This window comes from Pinus tabuliformis, chromosome 9, assembly GCF_031772625.1.
Source record: "Pinus tabuliformis cultivar Carrire ecotype Pingquan chromosome 9, CPIR1, whole genome shotgun sequence".
In the NCBI taxonomy this organism is placed as follows: Eukaryota; Viridiplantae; Streptophyta; class Pinopsida; order Pinales; family Pinaceae; genus Pinus; species Pinus tabuliformis.
Window position 1 is genome coordinate 1,482,142,968 of NC_142307.1, and position 18,851 is coordinate 1,482,161,818.

Genomic DNA, 18,851 nt, shown 5'->3' on the forward strand with positions numbered 1-18,851 from the left:
GATTCCTGCAGTAATATTTAATTATTACGCAGATCTACTGAATAAAAGAAACAACTCGGATTGTAACATAAATAGTGAAAGAAAATCAATCACCAATCTCCATCACATGCACACAAATTTTTCCCTTCAAATCAGTTCTTCATTCAAATAACTTTAGAACTTACGAGGACTCCCTTCTTGGGATAATGGTCCCATTGAGGAAAATACAATGACAACAGGAAACCTAGAGTTATCCTATCCGATCAAGCCCCTTTGAAGATCTGTCCATCTTGCTGGCTGATCTGAATCTGTCTCCCTTCTTGCCCCTTGCATTCTTCCTTGAACCAAGTGGAAGTCCTTCTCCACTCAGTCACTGAGATCTCATTCTTATTGTGTCTTGTGTTCAAGATCTCACTCTCATTGAATCCACAACCCTAATTTCCAAAGTGGTTGACAGTTTAAATTAAATCTCAACATCACTTGAGATCAATGGTTGAGATTAATCCAATTCACTAATGCTAATAATCATTGCATTTCATTAGATTAACTCACTTTTTTTTATAAAAGTCAATTACTTAAAGTAATTGCTAAGGTTAAGGGTCAATTAGGTGATTTCCACATTCCTAGATGCTTAGGCCTGTGCAGAAGTGTTTGCCCAAGCTGCTCTCATTAACACATTTGTCTTACACAATTCACTGATAAATTTAGAGTTTTAGTGCAAATTGTTCATCTTCATTCAACATCATTCTTTTTGTTGGCTTGGATTGCTTCCAGGGTTCATTTCTACAGTTTCTTGGGCCAATTTGGAGAGCTGATTGAAGGGCTATTTTTGAGAATTTCTTGTGTTGATTCAAGGGTAGATTTAGAGAATTTCTTGGGCTTTTATAGAGCTGGTTTTTCTGTTGTTTTGGATCTGCTCCTCTTCTCTTCATTTGGACTTGTGAAGATATATAAATATTTATTTAATCCAAATTTTCCTTATAATTGTTGCGTTATAATTAAGAAATCCTAGGGTTTTGATTTTCACTTTTTCTTTTGCTAGTAAATAACTTCCCATGGTTCCTAAATATGAGGGATTTGACATGGGACCATTGCCAATTTTTTAAGGGAAAATCCTACGCAACTATTGTTAGAAGGAAGTAGGCTTATAGGGTGAGGTATCCATAGGTTGAAACAACACTAGCACATGTTGAAGGGAATAAATAGATCAGTGGGGATTTCTAGGTACAATAATGTAAAATACAAGAGTCTTTAATAAACGAAAAGTTGAGATGCAAGCTCATCTTGATGCCTTCACAGCAGACAAAGCTAAGATGAAAAAGATTCAAAAAGAGAGGGAGAATTTCAAGTTCAAGGCTTAATTATAATTAATCCCTAGCTTTGACGATTCCTCCACTTATCCTTTTGATGATTTCTTGTGCTCAGCTCACTAATGATGCTAATTGGAAGAAGATGGGAATGGAGGCTACTTAAGAATGCATGGATAGATGGTGGTATGATGTAGATATACCTTTCAGCATTACTAATTCCTTGTTCATGTGGTTCAAGCTTCAAAGGTTCAAAATTTTCTAATATCACGAGGCCACTTTTACAGAATGAGTTTCAAAGAATAGATGAATACCTCGTGGAATTCAAGGGACATTCTTCAATCTCATCGTCAAGGCTTTGATCATTTAGAAAATTGATATAGGGCATAATTTGGTGAATAACCTGAGGGTCAACCTTGGAAACCTACTTGCATAAGTCTTCAAACAGTTTAACTCTAATGCAAATGCATTTTCGTGATCGAGGGGTAAAGAGCTACAAGGGTTTATGGAAAATAAACTGCCAAGTCTAGTACATATGTTCTCAAGAGAATCCCAATATTGCATAGGGAGGCATTGGAATTCAGTTTGGATGGGGCAATATAGTTGAGTTGATTTATTTGTAGAAAAATTCTCATATAACTTTGAAAACACTAGGATGTTATGGCAGAACAAGGACCATACATGACTACCTTAATGGCATGCTTACTCTCCAAAAGGAGAATTAGAAAAAGCCTTTTGTCAGGTTCCCAATGTCTGGGCCAAATGGCTCTAGGGCCTCTTTATCCTAAGTCCTAATGACAAACCCAGGGGGGGACCTACTGGATAACCTAAAAGGATGCAACTCTTTAGTGAAACAAATGGAGCTAATTTCAAAATCAATAATTGACATACACAAATAATTTGAATACAAGAATTGAAGGAAAAGGCTTAACCCACTCATTTATATTCACACCTATGGTACAACCAATAATTGACATACACAAACAAAATGAATACAAGATATGATGGAAAAGGCTTAACCCACTCATTTATATTCACACCTATGGTACAATTATATAGGTAGAACCTATGAAAAATTCTAGTAGAGCCCATTCTTGTCATCTCTCTATCCCCTATACTTTTGCAATGTTTATTATGGGGATGTTTGCTTGACCTTGACATGTACATCTTTTTTTTTGTTCTGTAAAATTTCTTTGTTTGGAATGGGCCATGATCATTGTTTGGCCATGTTCTTGGTTGTACAGATGTCTCAAGCTACCTGCAATCGAATTCAATTTTCCACACATGCCTTTGTTGATTTTTATTTTTTTTTAAATTTGCATAGCCGTGTTTTATTCCATGTTTGCATGTATTATTCCCTAACAGGTGCCATTTTCACAAGGTTTAGTTTGAGGACCCTTCCATTTTCATTTGCCCCATCTACTATGACCTTCATGGGGATCAAGCATTGCCTTCTCCATGATTAAGGGAGATCCATATCCACCTTTATCCTATATCTGGATCAGCAATGCCTTGCTCTTTACATGTGGGAGGCAATGACTCTTAGATGACAGATCCTGAAGATTGATTTAAGTCTTGCCTCATTAGATTTATTACCTTTTCATGATAGCTGACTTCAATGCTTCGTGGTGCTAAGTGACAAATTTTCTGATGGGTAGCAGAGTCAACACTAGATTTATTAGACCATGCATAGCATCTTGCCCTAGAGTTGGTTGAGGCATTCCCATAGAAACGAGACATATTCACCCTTTGCACATATAAGATCAACAACCCAGCTTGTGCTGGAGTTAAATCACAAAATTCCTTTTCTTAGCCTCTAATGCTAAAAAAAGATATGTTCATGTTTCCTAAGTGCTTCTCAGGTTCATTCAACTAGGGATTCTTAGAGATGTGTAGTCCCTAGATGACATCATTGGAGAATGCATTGGATCCTTGTCAGTAATCGACTCTGTGGTGGATACTTATCCTTCATCCTCCTTGTGCTCTTCAGTATTCCTCTTCATCTGGTCTTATGACTTCTAGATGATCTCTTGCACTCTTTCCGCTTTCCTCTTCTTTGATGTAATATTTTGGTCACGTCTTCTTATTGTTCATTCTCTATTTTAATTTATGCTTACATGGTAAATTATGGCGCCCCTATTTTGGTGGCATCATTGGTTGTACTTTTTAGTCCCATTGATCTTTCGTTTTGGTCATTTATTGGACATTAATAAATTTATCTATAGTTATTTGAACCTATTATCAATTTTTTTCTTCACAATGTTTCATGTGTGTTAGGTGTCTTAGTTTGAGTTGTCTATACGTTCATTCTCTTCCTCTTGGTACACCTTTTTGTGTTAAAACTTATCTGAAGTTTAAAAGCTTTAGAAACATTTAATAATGTTGTAGGTCGTCTAGATTAGCTTTGTAGACTCGCTATGTTATATATTCGATATATTTTACTTGAGTTTTATACCTTGTAGAACTTTCTTCTTTGTGGGACACTAGGTCCTTGTTTCTGTCCGTTATTTCATACAGTGTCTGAGTTTCTTCTATGCGGGGGCTAATCTAGTTATGCAATGGGTCTGTGTCCCAAAAAGTTGTAGATCAGTAGGGTATGTTGACATGCCAACTTGTCATGGGAAAAACCTTCTTCGACTCTATTTTTCCTTTAAAGATGAGCTTCACAAAACTATTTCGAAAAAATGTTAAAATATCTTCAGATTTTAACTTGAAAATGTTTTTTAATTTTGGTTTTTTTAACTTGTTTTCCTTATTCTCTTACCGGCCTTCAACATCTTTCTTGTGATGTATGTGATGCGTAGAGCTGCATCGTTGTAGCATTTATAATAAACATTGCATTAGCCACATTAATATATAGTAATAACCCCTATTAACACTAGTGTTACCACTCTAAAGAGGTTGGGGGTGATCCATCGACTGTGTTTTATGTCTGTATAATGATGCATTGAACATAGAAAATGCATTGGGTGCATGTGCATTGAATATGGACACTATTTCATGTCGGATTATGTAACTCCTACCTGTCTTATGTGTGATCATATGTGTGGATCATCAGGATTATTGGTCACTATTAGGTAGAGTTCATCTCTATGTAGAGGGTTTGTTGGGTCCCTATAATACTAGTGATTACTCCATTACTATTGTAGTTATACCCCTTATTAATATTGTTGTGCCCCTATTGCCCCCATATTGTTATTACTGTGCCCCATAGAATCCCTCTATTGTTATTTTTGTGGCTTTATATTATTATTGTTAGGTCGGCTTGATTGTATTGTGATTCCTTAGACTCCTATATATAGAAAGGAGGTTTTGTCATTTGAATCATCCAATAATTGTTCATTTATGTAATGTAAAGGAGGTTTCCCCCTCGAAGAGGCTGAATTCTAAGGCGTTGATCTATCTTTTCTATTTTTTCTTGAGCTGGTTTCATAACATTTGGTATCAGAGATTTGGATTCTAGGGTTTCGTTGCTCCAAACAGGTCATCATGGCATTTTCGCTATAACATTTTTCTATGACGTTTCAGAAGTCGCAAAAAAAATCCATTTGAGAAGAAATCACACTAAACCTTGGGTCCGAATTTCAGAGCTTTTTGCGCGATATTTTAGGAGATATGATCTGAGAAGTTGGTCTTTTTGCAGACTCCTGAATTACATTCAAAACAGGTGACCTAGGGAAAATCGTCATAACTTTCTCTCTGGGGATCGGATTGAAATTTCGTAAGAAGGTATAGAAAGAGGATGGACTGTAGTTCTTGTATGCATGTTTCAGATCGAAAGATCGAAACAGTGACTCGTGGCACGTCGTACAAGTTCGCTCTACTGAACTAGTCTATAAGCAAGTCACTATGGGAGATTTCACATAACTCTTCCTTGGAGAATCCAATTTGGGTCAGACTTTTGGCATTGGAAAGAGGACACAGAGGGCTACTACAGGTCACAAATTCAGAACTAGATGATTGCAAAGTACAGAGATACATCAAAGGCAATATCGAGCCCTACAAAGTGAAAAAAGGTGTGTAGATTTTCTTAATTTTTTGCTTAATCTTGGTTTGAAAATTTATTTTGAAGGAATTCAAAGGGCATAGTAGAGCATTATTATCGGTAACTGATGCCCCGAGGAAAGAAAATGCAAACACCTAGTAAGGAACCTGAAAGCTCTAGCATGACTCATGAAGAAGAGGAAGAAATGCAACATGATATATCAAAATTACAAGACCAAGTGCAACAACTGTCCCTTGCACAAAAGGGAACAGAATCTAAGATGGATGGTTTAAAGAAAGATGTAGAAGCTAAGATGGATGGTTTAAAGAAAGGTGTAGAAGCTAAGATGGAATGTTTAAAGAAAGGTGTAGAAGCTAAGATGATTGACGTGTAAGCTAAGATAGATGATTTGAAGATAGATTTGAAGATAGACATGGACGAATTGAAGATAAATATGAATAAGTTGCTACAAGAAATGGTCCCTAAGGGTGAAAGGGTACTAAAGGAAACTCATGATGAGAACAAAAGAAATGTTAATCATGATTCCATAGACGCTAATGTTGGATCGAAGACTCACCATATTCCAAAAATCGATATGAGGAAGTTTGATGGCAAGGATCCCGCCACATGGATATTACAGATGGAGCAATTCTTCGATCTCAATAATGTGCAAAACACACAAAAGGTACGTATGGCAACTTTATATTTGGAACCAAATCAGTTTGTATGGTATCAATGGCTTTGCTCTCGTAAACAATTTATCACTTGGGCAATTTTTACGGAAGAATTGATAGCACATTATGAGGATACAAAAAGCAACACTTTTTTTAGCCAATTGATAAGTCTCAAACAAAAGGGTTCAATAATGGAGCACATTGAGGAGTTCCAAAAATTGAACATAAGGGTAAAAGATATTCCAGAGGAGCATAGGATTGATGTGTTCATAGGGTCTTTAAAGGATAATATCCAACATGATGTTCGCCTTTGGGAACCTGATTCATTAGAGAAGGCATTCAGGTTAGCAAGAAAAATGGAAAGCAAAATTATGGCAACCAGGAAGCATACCACTCACAACTATAAAGATGGAAGTGTTGTTGCCCCTAGTCTTCCACAACCTATAAGGTTGACACCACAACAATTGGAAGAAAAAAGAGCAAAAGGGCTTTGTTACAGTTGTGATAGCAAATACACTAAAGGTCATAAGTGTGCTGAGAAGAAATTATTCTACATAGATTGTGAAGAGGAAGAAGAAAAGGAGCAAGAAAGGTCAAAAAAGAGGATATACTCCAGGAACAAAGCCTAGATGAAGAACAAATAAATCCGACCATATCTTGTAATGCATTGGCGGGAATTACCACTCCTCAAACCATCAAGATAGAAGGACAAATCAAGAAGAAAAAGGTAATAGTGTTGATTGATTCAGGAAGCACCCACAATTTTATTCATTGTAAGGTAGCAAAAGAATTGAATTGCTTCCTATATCCAGCACCAGAGTGTCAAGTGATGATTGCAAATGGAGGAACAATAAATTGCTCTGGAAAGTGCCATAATATCAAGCTATCCATGGGAGAATATGTATTGACTAGCCCAATGCTTTCCATTCCAATGGGAGGTGTTGATGTTGTACTAGGAGTCCAATGGCTACAATCCTTGGGTACAATAGCTTTTAATTTTCAAGAACTTTTCATCAAATTTTCTACGGAAGGAAAGGAAGTTGAATTAAGGGGTATTGCAGGGAAACCAGGAAAGATAATCAGCTCTAATGGTATGACAAAGCTTCTAAAAAAGGAGCAAAGAGGTGTAATTGCACAATTATGTTCGCTAGATGTTTCCACATTGGAATCATCTATTTCTCCAGATCTCCAAAAAGTCCTGGACAATCATTCCAAGGTATTTGAGACTCCCAAAGGTCTCCCACCTATGCGTGATCATGATCATGCTATTCATCTGATTCCAGGAAGTGTTCCTCCAAACATCAGGCCGTACAGATATCCCTATGTCCAAAAGAGTGAAATTGAACGTATGGTTGCAGAAATGCTAGAGGCTGGTATAATTCAACCGAGTCAAAGTTCTTTCTCTGCTCCAGTAGTATTGGTGCACAAGAAGGATGGATCATGGCGCATGTGTCCGGATTATAGGGAGCTCAACAAGCTCACTATTAAAGATAAGTTCCCCATTCCTGTCATTGATGAATTACTGGATGAATTGCATGGATCAATTTACTTCACCAAGTTGGATCTTCGTTCAGGATATCATCAAATCAGAATGAAGATTGAAGACATTCCGAAAACAGCATTTAGAACTCATGAGGGTCATTATGAATTTTTGGTCATGCCTTTTGGCCTTACCAATGCACCTTCAACATTTCAAGGTTTGATGAATTCAATTTTCAAACCATTCCTTAGAAAATTTGTGTTAGTATTTTTTGATGATATACTAATCTACAACAAGTCTTGGAAGGATCATGTTGAACATGTTGACAGGGTGCTACAACTATTGGAGGAGAAACAATTATATGCAAAAAGATCCAAATGTTTCTTTGGAGTCCAGGAGGTGGAATATTTGGGTCATATTGTATCTCATGAAGGAGTTAAGGTAGACCCTAGCAAAATTAAAGCCATTAAGGAATGGAAAATCCCCACATCCATAAAGCATCTGCGAGGATTTCTCGGGTTGACAGGGTATTATCGCAAGTTTGTTAAGAATTATGGGAGAATAGCAGCACCTCTAACAACATTATTGAAGAAAGATGCATTTTCATGGACTCCGGAAGCAACAAAGGCCTTTGAACATCTTAAAGAGGCAATGTGCCAAGCACCGGTCTTAGCTACACCGGACTTCACAAAAACCTTTATTGTGGAATGTGATGCTTCAGGAAATGGAATTGGTGTTGTTCTAATGCAAGATGAAAGACCCATTGCTTTTGAAAGTCGTCCAATCAAGGGAAAGTTTTTAAGCAAAGCTATTTATGAGAAGGAAATGTTGGCAATACTCCATGCACTTAAGAAATGGCGACCCTACCTAATGGGAAGACACTTCAAGGTAAAAACGGATCATGATAGCCTTAAATACTTTTTAGAACAAAGATTATCCTCTGAAGAGCAACAAAAGTGGGTCACAAAGATGTTGGGTTATGACTTTGAAATCATCTACAAAAAAGGGAAGCAAAATGTGGTGGCAGATGCACTCTCAAGAAAGGATGAGGATGTGGAAGCATTGTTGTGCACCATTTCTATTATCCAACCAGATTGGATAAACGAAGCAAGGGAGGAATGGAAGAATGACGAAGAAGTGTGGGCACTTATTCGAAAGTTACAACAAGATTCCAGTACGTTTGATACATTTAGCTGGCAAAATGATTCGTTATGGTACAAAGATCGCTTATACCTCTGTAAGAATTCCCAGCTAAAACAAAAGATTCTTATGGAATTGCACACTTCTCCCTTAGGAGGGCACTCAGGATTTTTAAAAACTTACCACAGGGTTAAGAAGGAATTTTTTTGGGATGGCCTTAAATCAGATATTCAAAAGTTTGTGGCAGAATGTTTGGTTTGCCAACAAAATAAAGTTGAAACAATTAAGACACCAGGTCTATTACAACCTTTATCCATTCCAAGCCAACGTTGGGAGGAGGTTTCAATGGATTTTATCACAGGTTTACCCAAGTCTGAGGGAAAGAGTGTCATCATGGTGGTAGTTGACAGACTTACCAAGTATGCACACTTTTGTGCATTATCACATCCATTTAAAGCCAGTACAGTTTCTACTGCATTTATGGAAACAATTCAAAAGCTACATGGAAACCCAAAGATTATTGTAAGTGACAGAGATCCCATTTTCACTGGAAATTTTTGGACAGAATTATTTTCTTGTCTTGGTACTCAGTTAGCTCATAGCTCATCTTATCATCCTCAATCTGATGGGCAAAATGAGATAGTAAACAAATGTTTGGAAGGATATCTTCGTTGCTTTGTATCTGATAAACAGACACAATGGGTCAAATGGTTGCCTCTGGCTGAATGGTGGTATAACACTTCCTTCCATACAGCAACAAAAATGACCCCATTTATGGCACTTTATGGGTATCAACCACCATCCATCACATCATATTTAAGAGAAAATTCTAAGGTTCAGGCAGTGGAACATCACATCGAACATCAACAACAAGTCCTCCAACTCTTAAAGGATAACCTCGTGTTGGCACAGAATAGAATGAAACAACAGGCAGATCAACATCGCAGTGAAAGAAGTTTTGATGTAGGTGATTGGGTATTCCTACGGCTACAACCATATAAGCAAATGTCCCTCAAGCAAGCTAAGAAGGATAATAAATTATCACCAAAGTATTATGGTCCGTACAAGGTGTTGCAAAAGATTGGTACTATGGCATACAAATTGGAGCTTCCTGCAGCTTCTCGATTGCACCCAGTTTTCCATGTTTCATGTTTAAAGAAGGTTATAGGCGACAAGCTCCCAGTTCAAACAATATTGCCAGAACTTGACGAGGAAGGAAAAATTATATTGGAACCAGAAGCAGTCACAGAAACAAGAACTCGACAGCTACGAAATCGATCAATTTCAGAGTATCTTATCAAGTGGAAGAACTTATCCGCTGAAGATTCCACATGGGAGGATGAGAATTTTATGCAGAAGTATCCAGAACTACTCAAGCATTGAGGACAACACTTTTTTGAAGGAGAGGGGCATGTTGGGTCCCTATAATACTAGTGATTACCCCATTACTATTGTAGTTATACCCCTTATTAATATTTTTGTGCCCCTATTGCCCCCATATTGTTATTACTGTGCCCCATAGAATCCCTCTATTGTTATTTTTGTGGCTTTATATTATTATTGTTAGGTTGGTTGGATTGTATTGTGACTCCTTAGACTCCTATATATAGAAAGGAGGTTTTGTCATTTGAATCATCCAAGAATTGTTCATTTATGTAATGTAAAGGAGGTTTCCCCCTCGAAGAGGCTGAATTCTAAGGCGTTGATCTATCTTTTCTATCTTTTCTTGAGCTGGTTTCATAACAGGGTTTATTCCTAGTCTCTAGAAAGTTGTTGGCACCAGTTGGATGTGAGAGATTCTCTCCAACTAGATAGCTTCCTAGATTGGTATGTTGTTGTCTTAATTGATAGCTAGTTGGCTAAGATAGTGAAACTATCTTAAGCCTAAGATTCATGTATATATGTGTGTACTATTACATTTTTCAAGAGAGTGCTCAGCACAATTTTGTGAACCCAATAGTGTCTACGCTGCCATTCTAACGGTCCAGATCCATCTGAACTCAGGTTTAACATGCACCTTTAGCTTGCAAATCTTGCGATATGCACCTCAAGCTTCACAGCTTCTGGGTGCATGTTACATCTTAGTTGAGGTGTGTCTAGGCTAGTTCTAAAATGCACTTGTTGGTGTAAACCCTTTTCCTTGCAATGTTCTGTGTAGCAGAATCATTCCTTCTATTTCATTCTATTTTCTAATTGGTTCTTAACCTTTATACTTAATGATTTCGAGTTCGGACCTGACATTTTAAATTCTATTTTATTTTCAAACTTACAAATTGGTTCAAAAGCTTTCAGAAAGATCAGTTACTTACTGGAACCTTCTATTAAATAACAATATTTTTACTACAAAGGAACTTACAACTGTTTAGATACCTCCAGCTTGCCCTTTTGAATTTTGTGGCCTACTTCGAAATGTGCTTTCAGGTTTACTGTAAAAGAAATCATATCCTAGCTGTGGACGTTGGACTTGGCAACAAGGTTGACATTTTTAATGACATTAATCTCTTTCGCTTATAGTAGAGAGATAAATTCTTCATGTTCTCACTTAAAAGGAGGGATCTTCAAGCAAGCCTTTATCTCTATCTATGGAATTTTATGTGCAAGTTTGCTTTCTAGCCTTTTGCCTATTTTGGAAGCAGTTCTCTGTAATTGGTACAGATATCTCCATCTAGGCCTTTCACTCTTTGTGGCTTACTGAGAAATGTACTATTTAAATATACTGGAAAAGAAACCATGCTCTACCACTGTACCACTGTTGAGATACCTCCAACTTGTCCTTCGAATTTTTGTGGCCTAGCTAGAAGTGTACTATCTAAATATACTATAAAAGAAAGCATATTCTAGCTGTGGACCTTGGATTTGCCAACTAGGTTGACTTTTTTAATGACAACAAACTCTATTGCTTATAGTAGAGGGACACTTTATTCATTTTCTAACTTATGAAAGGAGGGATCTTTAACCAAGACTTATATGTTGCTTTCTGGACTTTTGCCTATTGTGGAAGCAGCGCTATGTAATTGGTGCGTCTTCTGGGGAGAATGGTGCTTAGACTAGCAGTGTCATAAATCCTGATTCCTTAATAATAAGTTGGCATCTCGCATTAGTGAAGTCTCTACCATAGCATCAGGAAATAACTGCATTGGAAAGGAATTTAGTTAACAAATGTTGGATAGCCTTTATGCTGTTAAGCTATCGGGAAGCCATCATTCTAGTTTGTCAGTCCAAACTGGCAAGTGTATAGCCTCCAACCTTATGCAATCATCAGTGATGGCATGAGTTCTCATATTTATCTTCTAATGATGATGTTGATTGTTGTCCATATCTTGTTTGTCTTCGTTGAATTTTATGAGGATAAATAATCATGTTGAAAATTGAATATAATTTTTTTGATGACGATAATGAAAATAAATAATTTTGTTGAATATGGGATGGTGCATCATCCTTTTATACGGTGTATATTTTGAAGTCTATTTAAGCCATTTGACATACGTAACAAGAGGCACACATTCCAGTAGACATAGATAGAGCAGCTAAAAGATTAAACCTTGCATCAAGCAGGGATCATCATTGTCTTTTCGGGTTGACCCCCATCCATCATGTTAGTTTTTGTAGCATTAGATGTGTTATAGCCACAAAATTTGGTGGAGAGGCTAGAATACATGAGATGTCCAAAACTCAGAAGTTGTTTCTAGAAATTCCACCAACCAGTTTTTAAATATTTCACAAGTCTAAACGTAGGGAATATGGCTAATTAATCAGAATTAATTAAGTCAAGGTGAGAATCATCTAGAAACTCACACAGATCAACTTCAAGATGATCCTAGCAATTGATTAAGATTTAATTTTCGTCGTTGGGAGGATTATAAGAAGAAGTCGATGGGCACTTGGAGAAAACACTTTTGTAGTTCAATTTTCTTGGCAGATCGATTTCCAAAGAGAAGCAGTAGTTGCCGGAGAGCCAAAGATCGAAGTAGTGTCAGTGAGGGGTAGAGATAGTGATCCAGAGGAAGTTTTCCAGATCTGGAGAGGCAACAGCAAGGGGCCGAGTTATTCCCAATGAGGCAGTGCAGAGGACTGCGCAGTTGCTTCATAAGCAATTAGATTTTGCTAGAGAGAAGTTTTTTGGTTCCATAGGTTGGGCAGAGGGTCCAGAGTGCCTGAGAAGCGATTTCCTTAGTAGGGATTGACAAAACGACTTCATCATAGATAGTTCAGAGGCTAGACGTCATAGGGTTTGCACAAAGCAGCGTACAAGCTGACGCAGAGGGTTCAAGCAGACGAGTTTTCTGAAGAGGAGTTGTGTTGGGATTGCTTGTGGAAGAAGGGTAATTCCCTTAAATAATTTTGGCCAGATTTACTCGCTGTTTGGATTTCCAGTTGGGCATCCTTAGATTGTACTTAGATTTCACTGTTTCATAATAAAATAAAACCCTCGCAATGGGTTTTTTTGAGGACATTTGTCAAAAAATAACGATGTTAATTTTTATGTATGCTAGAATTTCTCAACTCCAACGCTATTTTATTTCCGCAATTTTTATTTGTGAAGGTTGCAGTGTGTTTATTTCGATGTTGCCGTAGCAATAAACTAAATCATTAATTTATCAGTTAGAAGAAATAATACCAGTTGTTGCAATAGGATTCCAGTTGTAGGAATTTTCACACATCATTCACTGGCTCTAGTTCAAAGATAATTGGATTCTATCCATTGTTTCTTGGCTTGCACTCTAGATGCTTCTCTATGTCTTGGTGCGAAGGAGAAGAGGGCCAACCATGGCAGCACTCACTTCTTACATACTACTCGACTAGCTATGTGACAACGCTATGTCAAGGCTTCCCTTATGGTTGTGGGGATTTTTTGGGGCAGATTGACAACAAGAGAGATAGTGGTTGATTCCATGCTCATGGTGCATGGTGTACCCCTAGTAATCCAAGAGTAGTGCAAATGTACCACATCTAGTTGAACCTTTTGGACTAGAAAATATTAGAAATGGCAGTGTGCGGAGTCAAAAGAATGATGTGTTGGGAGATGTGTCATGATGGTATGATGGATTTGTGATAATCCATGATGTTTATAGGGAGGCAACTTGAAGTAGTGATGATGTTGGTTCATCCTTGGTTCCACCCCCTATGTCTTTTGTGATTAGTCAAGTTCCTGTCCCTGTAGCCATTATTTCACATAGCATAAGTGTTGCAATTGTTAACATCAAACCAAAGTGTGCCTAGCTATGTTTATTAGCAATGTTAGTGTTGCCATATTGGTTATACATAAATTGTTAGCAATTGCTTAAAATATTCTTAATGTCATGGTTGGAGGTTGAAATAGCCCAACCCCTTAGGATTTGTTTGGTTCTAGGACTATGAGCAACAAGGACGGTGAATCATCCTACAAACTCAGTGGTATGGTTTCCTTTCTTTCATGGTTGGGTAGAAGATATTCGGCATAGATAGGAAAGTATCTAAATAAGCTTGGTTTTCTAAACATAGACTTGTTTCTATTTTTAATTATTTTTTTCAAATGAGGAAAAGCACTTCATTTCTTATAAGTTTCCATGCTGCTTGAAACTCTACAACCCAAGGAAGCTTATCTCCCAAGAGGGTGTTTTCTTTAGGTGATGGGCATAGGGTGCAATTGGCCACATAATTTAGTGACCGATCGCAAGTGGAAATAACATTAGCACAATACCAAAGATGATGTTTGGGCTTTTTAGGTTTACTGCATGGAAGACATCTAGGTTGAGGGATCCCCAACCATTGTTATCAAAACCGGACCGGAACTGATAAAAAAATCAGTCAACCAAAAACACAAAATATTCAAATTTTAAAGAAAAACATATATATTCATGTGCATCCATATGAATTCAAACCATTTATACACAAATAAACACAAGTTCTCATTTATATAGCATGTAAGGGTGCACAACCAAAATAGCACCGAGTGCAATCCATCTCTAAATTGAGAATACATCAACAAACAAGCTCCACATGTCCTCTAACAGCCAAAAAATAATTATGCTACAATAAATATCATTAAAACCATTGCCTATATTGGGATATTTGTCATCAATATCACTCTATAAGCATTAAAATAAGATAGAAAAAGCTTAGCATTTCAAGTCAAGATTTTGTTTGAGTGATGGGTACTTTTTTTGGTAGGCTCATGATAGAGGAGTTCGACAGTCAATGCCACTAACTTCAAGGTACATAGAAGGTACATAGAGGGATTGATGTTATTGATTAAATACTAGTTCCATACCCTCATATCTTGAATTCAATGGAGTGTTAATTCAATGGAGTGTTATCTTGAAATATTGAAAAACTGTTAAGTTTGTTGGATTTTGAGTGAGATCTAAAATTCTACTTTCTCCATATGAAATCCAATGAAGTCGAAACCACTCAAACATTCGAAGTCATTTCATGGTAATGTTAAAAATTTAATTTAAAGGATGAAAATGAAAGAACATCATAGCATTAGTAAGGAAATATGATCAAACACTAGGCTTTCCCTATCATAAATCAATGTTTCTTTGAAAAAATATATATTCCAAGGGTCCTTGGCAATAATGTACAAAACTGGCCAATTTGGTACTAAACTGATTGATTCAGTGAAAAAAGGTTAGTTTGGTACCGAACAAGCCAAAAGCGGTTCAGGTCATCGGTTTGAACTAGTTTTGGCCTCAAACTTGTTGGACAGACCGGTTCAAACCAGTCCTGATAACACTGCCCCCAACTGCATAGGTTTGCTTCTAACAACTTGAGCACCCAAGATAAGGGACTATGCAAAATAAACCTTGTAGGGTTCCACAAAGAGTTTCAATGTGTTGTGCAACCAAATTAGATGAGTGTTTTGCTTTTTAATCTCCTTAGCTTATTCAAATTATCATTAAGGATGTGTTTATGATGAGGCATATGGAGCCATCAACAAGTTTAAATTTTTTCATCTTTGTTTATTTGTGATCTTAATACCAGGATTGAGAGGCTAGTTACCTACACCCCATGTGGGGGACCCATAGGAGAAAATTTCTCTCCTGTTGTTTCAGCTTGCCAACCAACGAATTATCATGATCCATAAATAGCTAGGCTTATAAGCCTCTTAAATTGGTTAGTGTTTTCTTCATTTAACCTGCCCATCCAATGAAGGTGAGTCATCATATATTAGGCACATTAGTTATTTTTATACTTAAGTGCTTTTATTTAATATTATAGGAATTCTAGTATGGATCACAGGTTGGGTTGGATGATAGATCACTTTTGACTATACTCTTGTTCCCATGCTTCACCTTTATGGTTATCACTTGCCCCTAGTTCGGTGTGACCTTGCTCAAGGCCTTTCTTTCACTATCTAAGAGGGGCACAAATAAGAGGCTCTACTTGATGTTGTGTACCCATGGTAATCCATAACACTTTCCATCTCTCCCTTGTATCCACATCCCATTTTCAGGTTGATTGCTATCTATTGATAATATTGGTTTCTTGTTTTCCTCACCCTTGAGATATTGGTTATGGAAGCTTTTCCCTAAGAGGTTGATGCAGCAAAAAGAAAGGAAAGAGCATGAGCCATAATGTCAAAATGTAAGTGTGTGGACAAAAGCCTAGCTTGAGCTCTACACCCCTCATTAGTCCTCACCCAGTTCTTGTCTAATGCATGAGCTATCTAACTAAAGAAAAATTTGATTATCCCAACCCTAATGAGCAATGAAATGCTTCATCTGTAAGGAGTCAAAGATGAATTAATGAAAGCTTGTAACCCAAACATTGTATTTAAAAGAAAAACTAATGAAGAAAAAGACGCATAAGAGGGATGGTAAAAATAGACTGATGAAAGTGGTAACTTAGGCCTCATGATTGCTCATTATTCACATCATAACGCTCAAGGATGTTGGAATTTCATAGTTGGTACAAAGTTGTGGCATCCTCCATGAATTAAACTCAGTACCATGTCATTAATTATTTTCACTTGTTGATTGATGGGCTGGCATAGGAATTATTCTTCCCACTAGGGTTGGAAGCATCTAATAGGTCTTTGTGATGGTTCTCGCATACTTGAGAAAAGTAACTTGTTTACAAATCATAAGCTAGAAAGACATTTGAAGTTGATGCTTGTGTGTAGTACTTTGATGCATTTTACATTAAATATGGCCCACTCTAATACTCGTATGGTTGTGAACTTATGATGTTGATGTCACATGATTCTATAAATACCTGGTAGGTATTTGCTCCTAGGTGAAACTACCATCCCTTGAGGGATTTTATAATGATTCTCCAACATTTTAGCGAGGACTCCACTATGCAATAGAACTAAAGACATTGACAACTTTTTGAGGAACATTGACCTTGGAATGCATTAAACGCTGTTGATGGCACTCTCTTTCCCTCCAAGACTTGCAATGTTGCACACTTGGTTAGGGCATTGCTTAGAGTGCAGATGTACGCCATAGATGACTAAGATGCCCATAGGCTAACATGACGCCTTGATGGATGTTGGATTGCTTCTAAGGTGATTTGATGATCATGATGGCTTATCTCTTTTTTGGTGGTTGTTATGGAACATTAAATGAGAAAATTGTCTTGGGAACTATTACCTCAAAATGGGTACTCCAGTCCAAAAACCCCAAAAAAACATGAAAAAACAGGTTGAAAACGAAAAGTGTTTATGCTTGAATAACATTTTTTTTTTCAAGGTACATTTTCAACATTTTTTTAAAATGGCAATAAAAGCCAAAATTTTGTGAGCAAAAAACACCCTGAAAAAAATGTCGATGTTGGAATAACGTCCATTTTTCAGGGTTAATTCTCAACATTTTTTAATAATGACGTTAAAAATAAAATATCATGACTTTTAAAATTTTTAAATTTCCAACAATTTTCAAGCATGACATTAAAAATAAAATATCACGTCTTTGAAAAGCCTTAAAATTTCAAGAATTTTAGACATGACATAAAATTTAAAATATCATGTCTTTGAAAAACCTTAAAATTCCAACAATTTCCAGGCATTAAAGATAAAATATCATGACATAGAAAAACATTAAAATCTTGAGAATTTTTCAACCATGGAATTAAAACCAAAGATTATAACTACAAAAAAAATTTAAGTTTTCAAAATATTTCAAACATAACATTATGGAAAAAAATTATGACTAAAAAACCTTTAAAAATGAATACCTGGATGAAAGTGTTATTATACCAAGAGTAATTTATTTTTTAAATGCTAAATGTATAACAATTTTAAAATCTTAGCCTAAGACAACTTGATACATTGCAACAAAAATTAAAAAATCAACCATCGAATTGACACACAATGTCGGTGAACTGGACCCATTGTAATGAAAACTTAGAGACCAACCATGAAATTGACACATTGTGGATACAAACTCAATTCATTACAATGAAAATTTTAAAATCAACTACCAAATTGCACATAATGTGATTAGGTGCACATAATGGGATCGGGTAGCTAGACGAGCATCGACATGGACCCTAATTAATATATATATATATATATATATATATATATATATATATATATATTGAAAAATACAAAAGAAACAAAAAATTCAAATATTAAAAAAATAATAATAATAATAATAATAATAAACATGACTCAAAATATATATAATCAAAATTAAATAATAAAAGAGAAAATATTTTAAAAATACACATAATTTAAGAAGAAGGCAAAAAAATACAAACAATTTTTTTAAGTTAATAAAATAAAACAAAATAATTAAAAAAAATAAAGAAAAAATTAAAACTTATAAAAACATTAAAATAAAACCATTTAAAAAAATTAAAATAAAATATTATAATAAAAATAATTAAAAAAAAAAGACCCTGGGGTGGTAGGGGCCAATTACCGGAGTCGGCCCCTACGATCCCTAGGCTTTTTTTTTTGGCTAACCTTTCTTTTGTAATTTTTATTTTTATTTTTTTAAATGATTTTTATTATAATATTTTATTTTAATTTTGATTAGAAAAAGACAAATTTTCTAAGTAAAAAAAAAAATTAAAAAATAACAAAATAAAAATAATCATTAAAATAAAAATCATTTAAAAAAATAATAAATAAAAACATTATAATAAAAGTCATTTAAAAAAATGAAAAAAAAAAACCCGAAAATTTTTTTGTGGGGTGGCAGGGGTCGATTCCTGGAGTCGGCTCTTGCCACCCCCAAGTCGGCTAAGTCACGGGGGTGGACAGTGATGGAGCTGCGTGCAATGCCCTCCTTGCCCACCCCCGCAGCCCAAGCGACCCAGGGGTGGTAAGGGTCGATTCCGAGAATCAGTCCCTA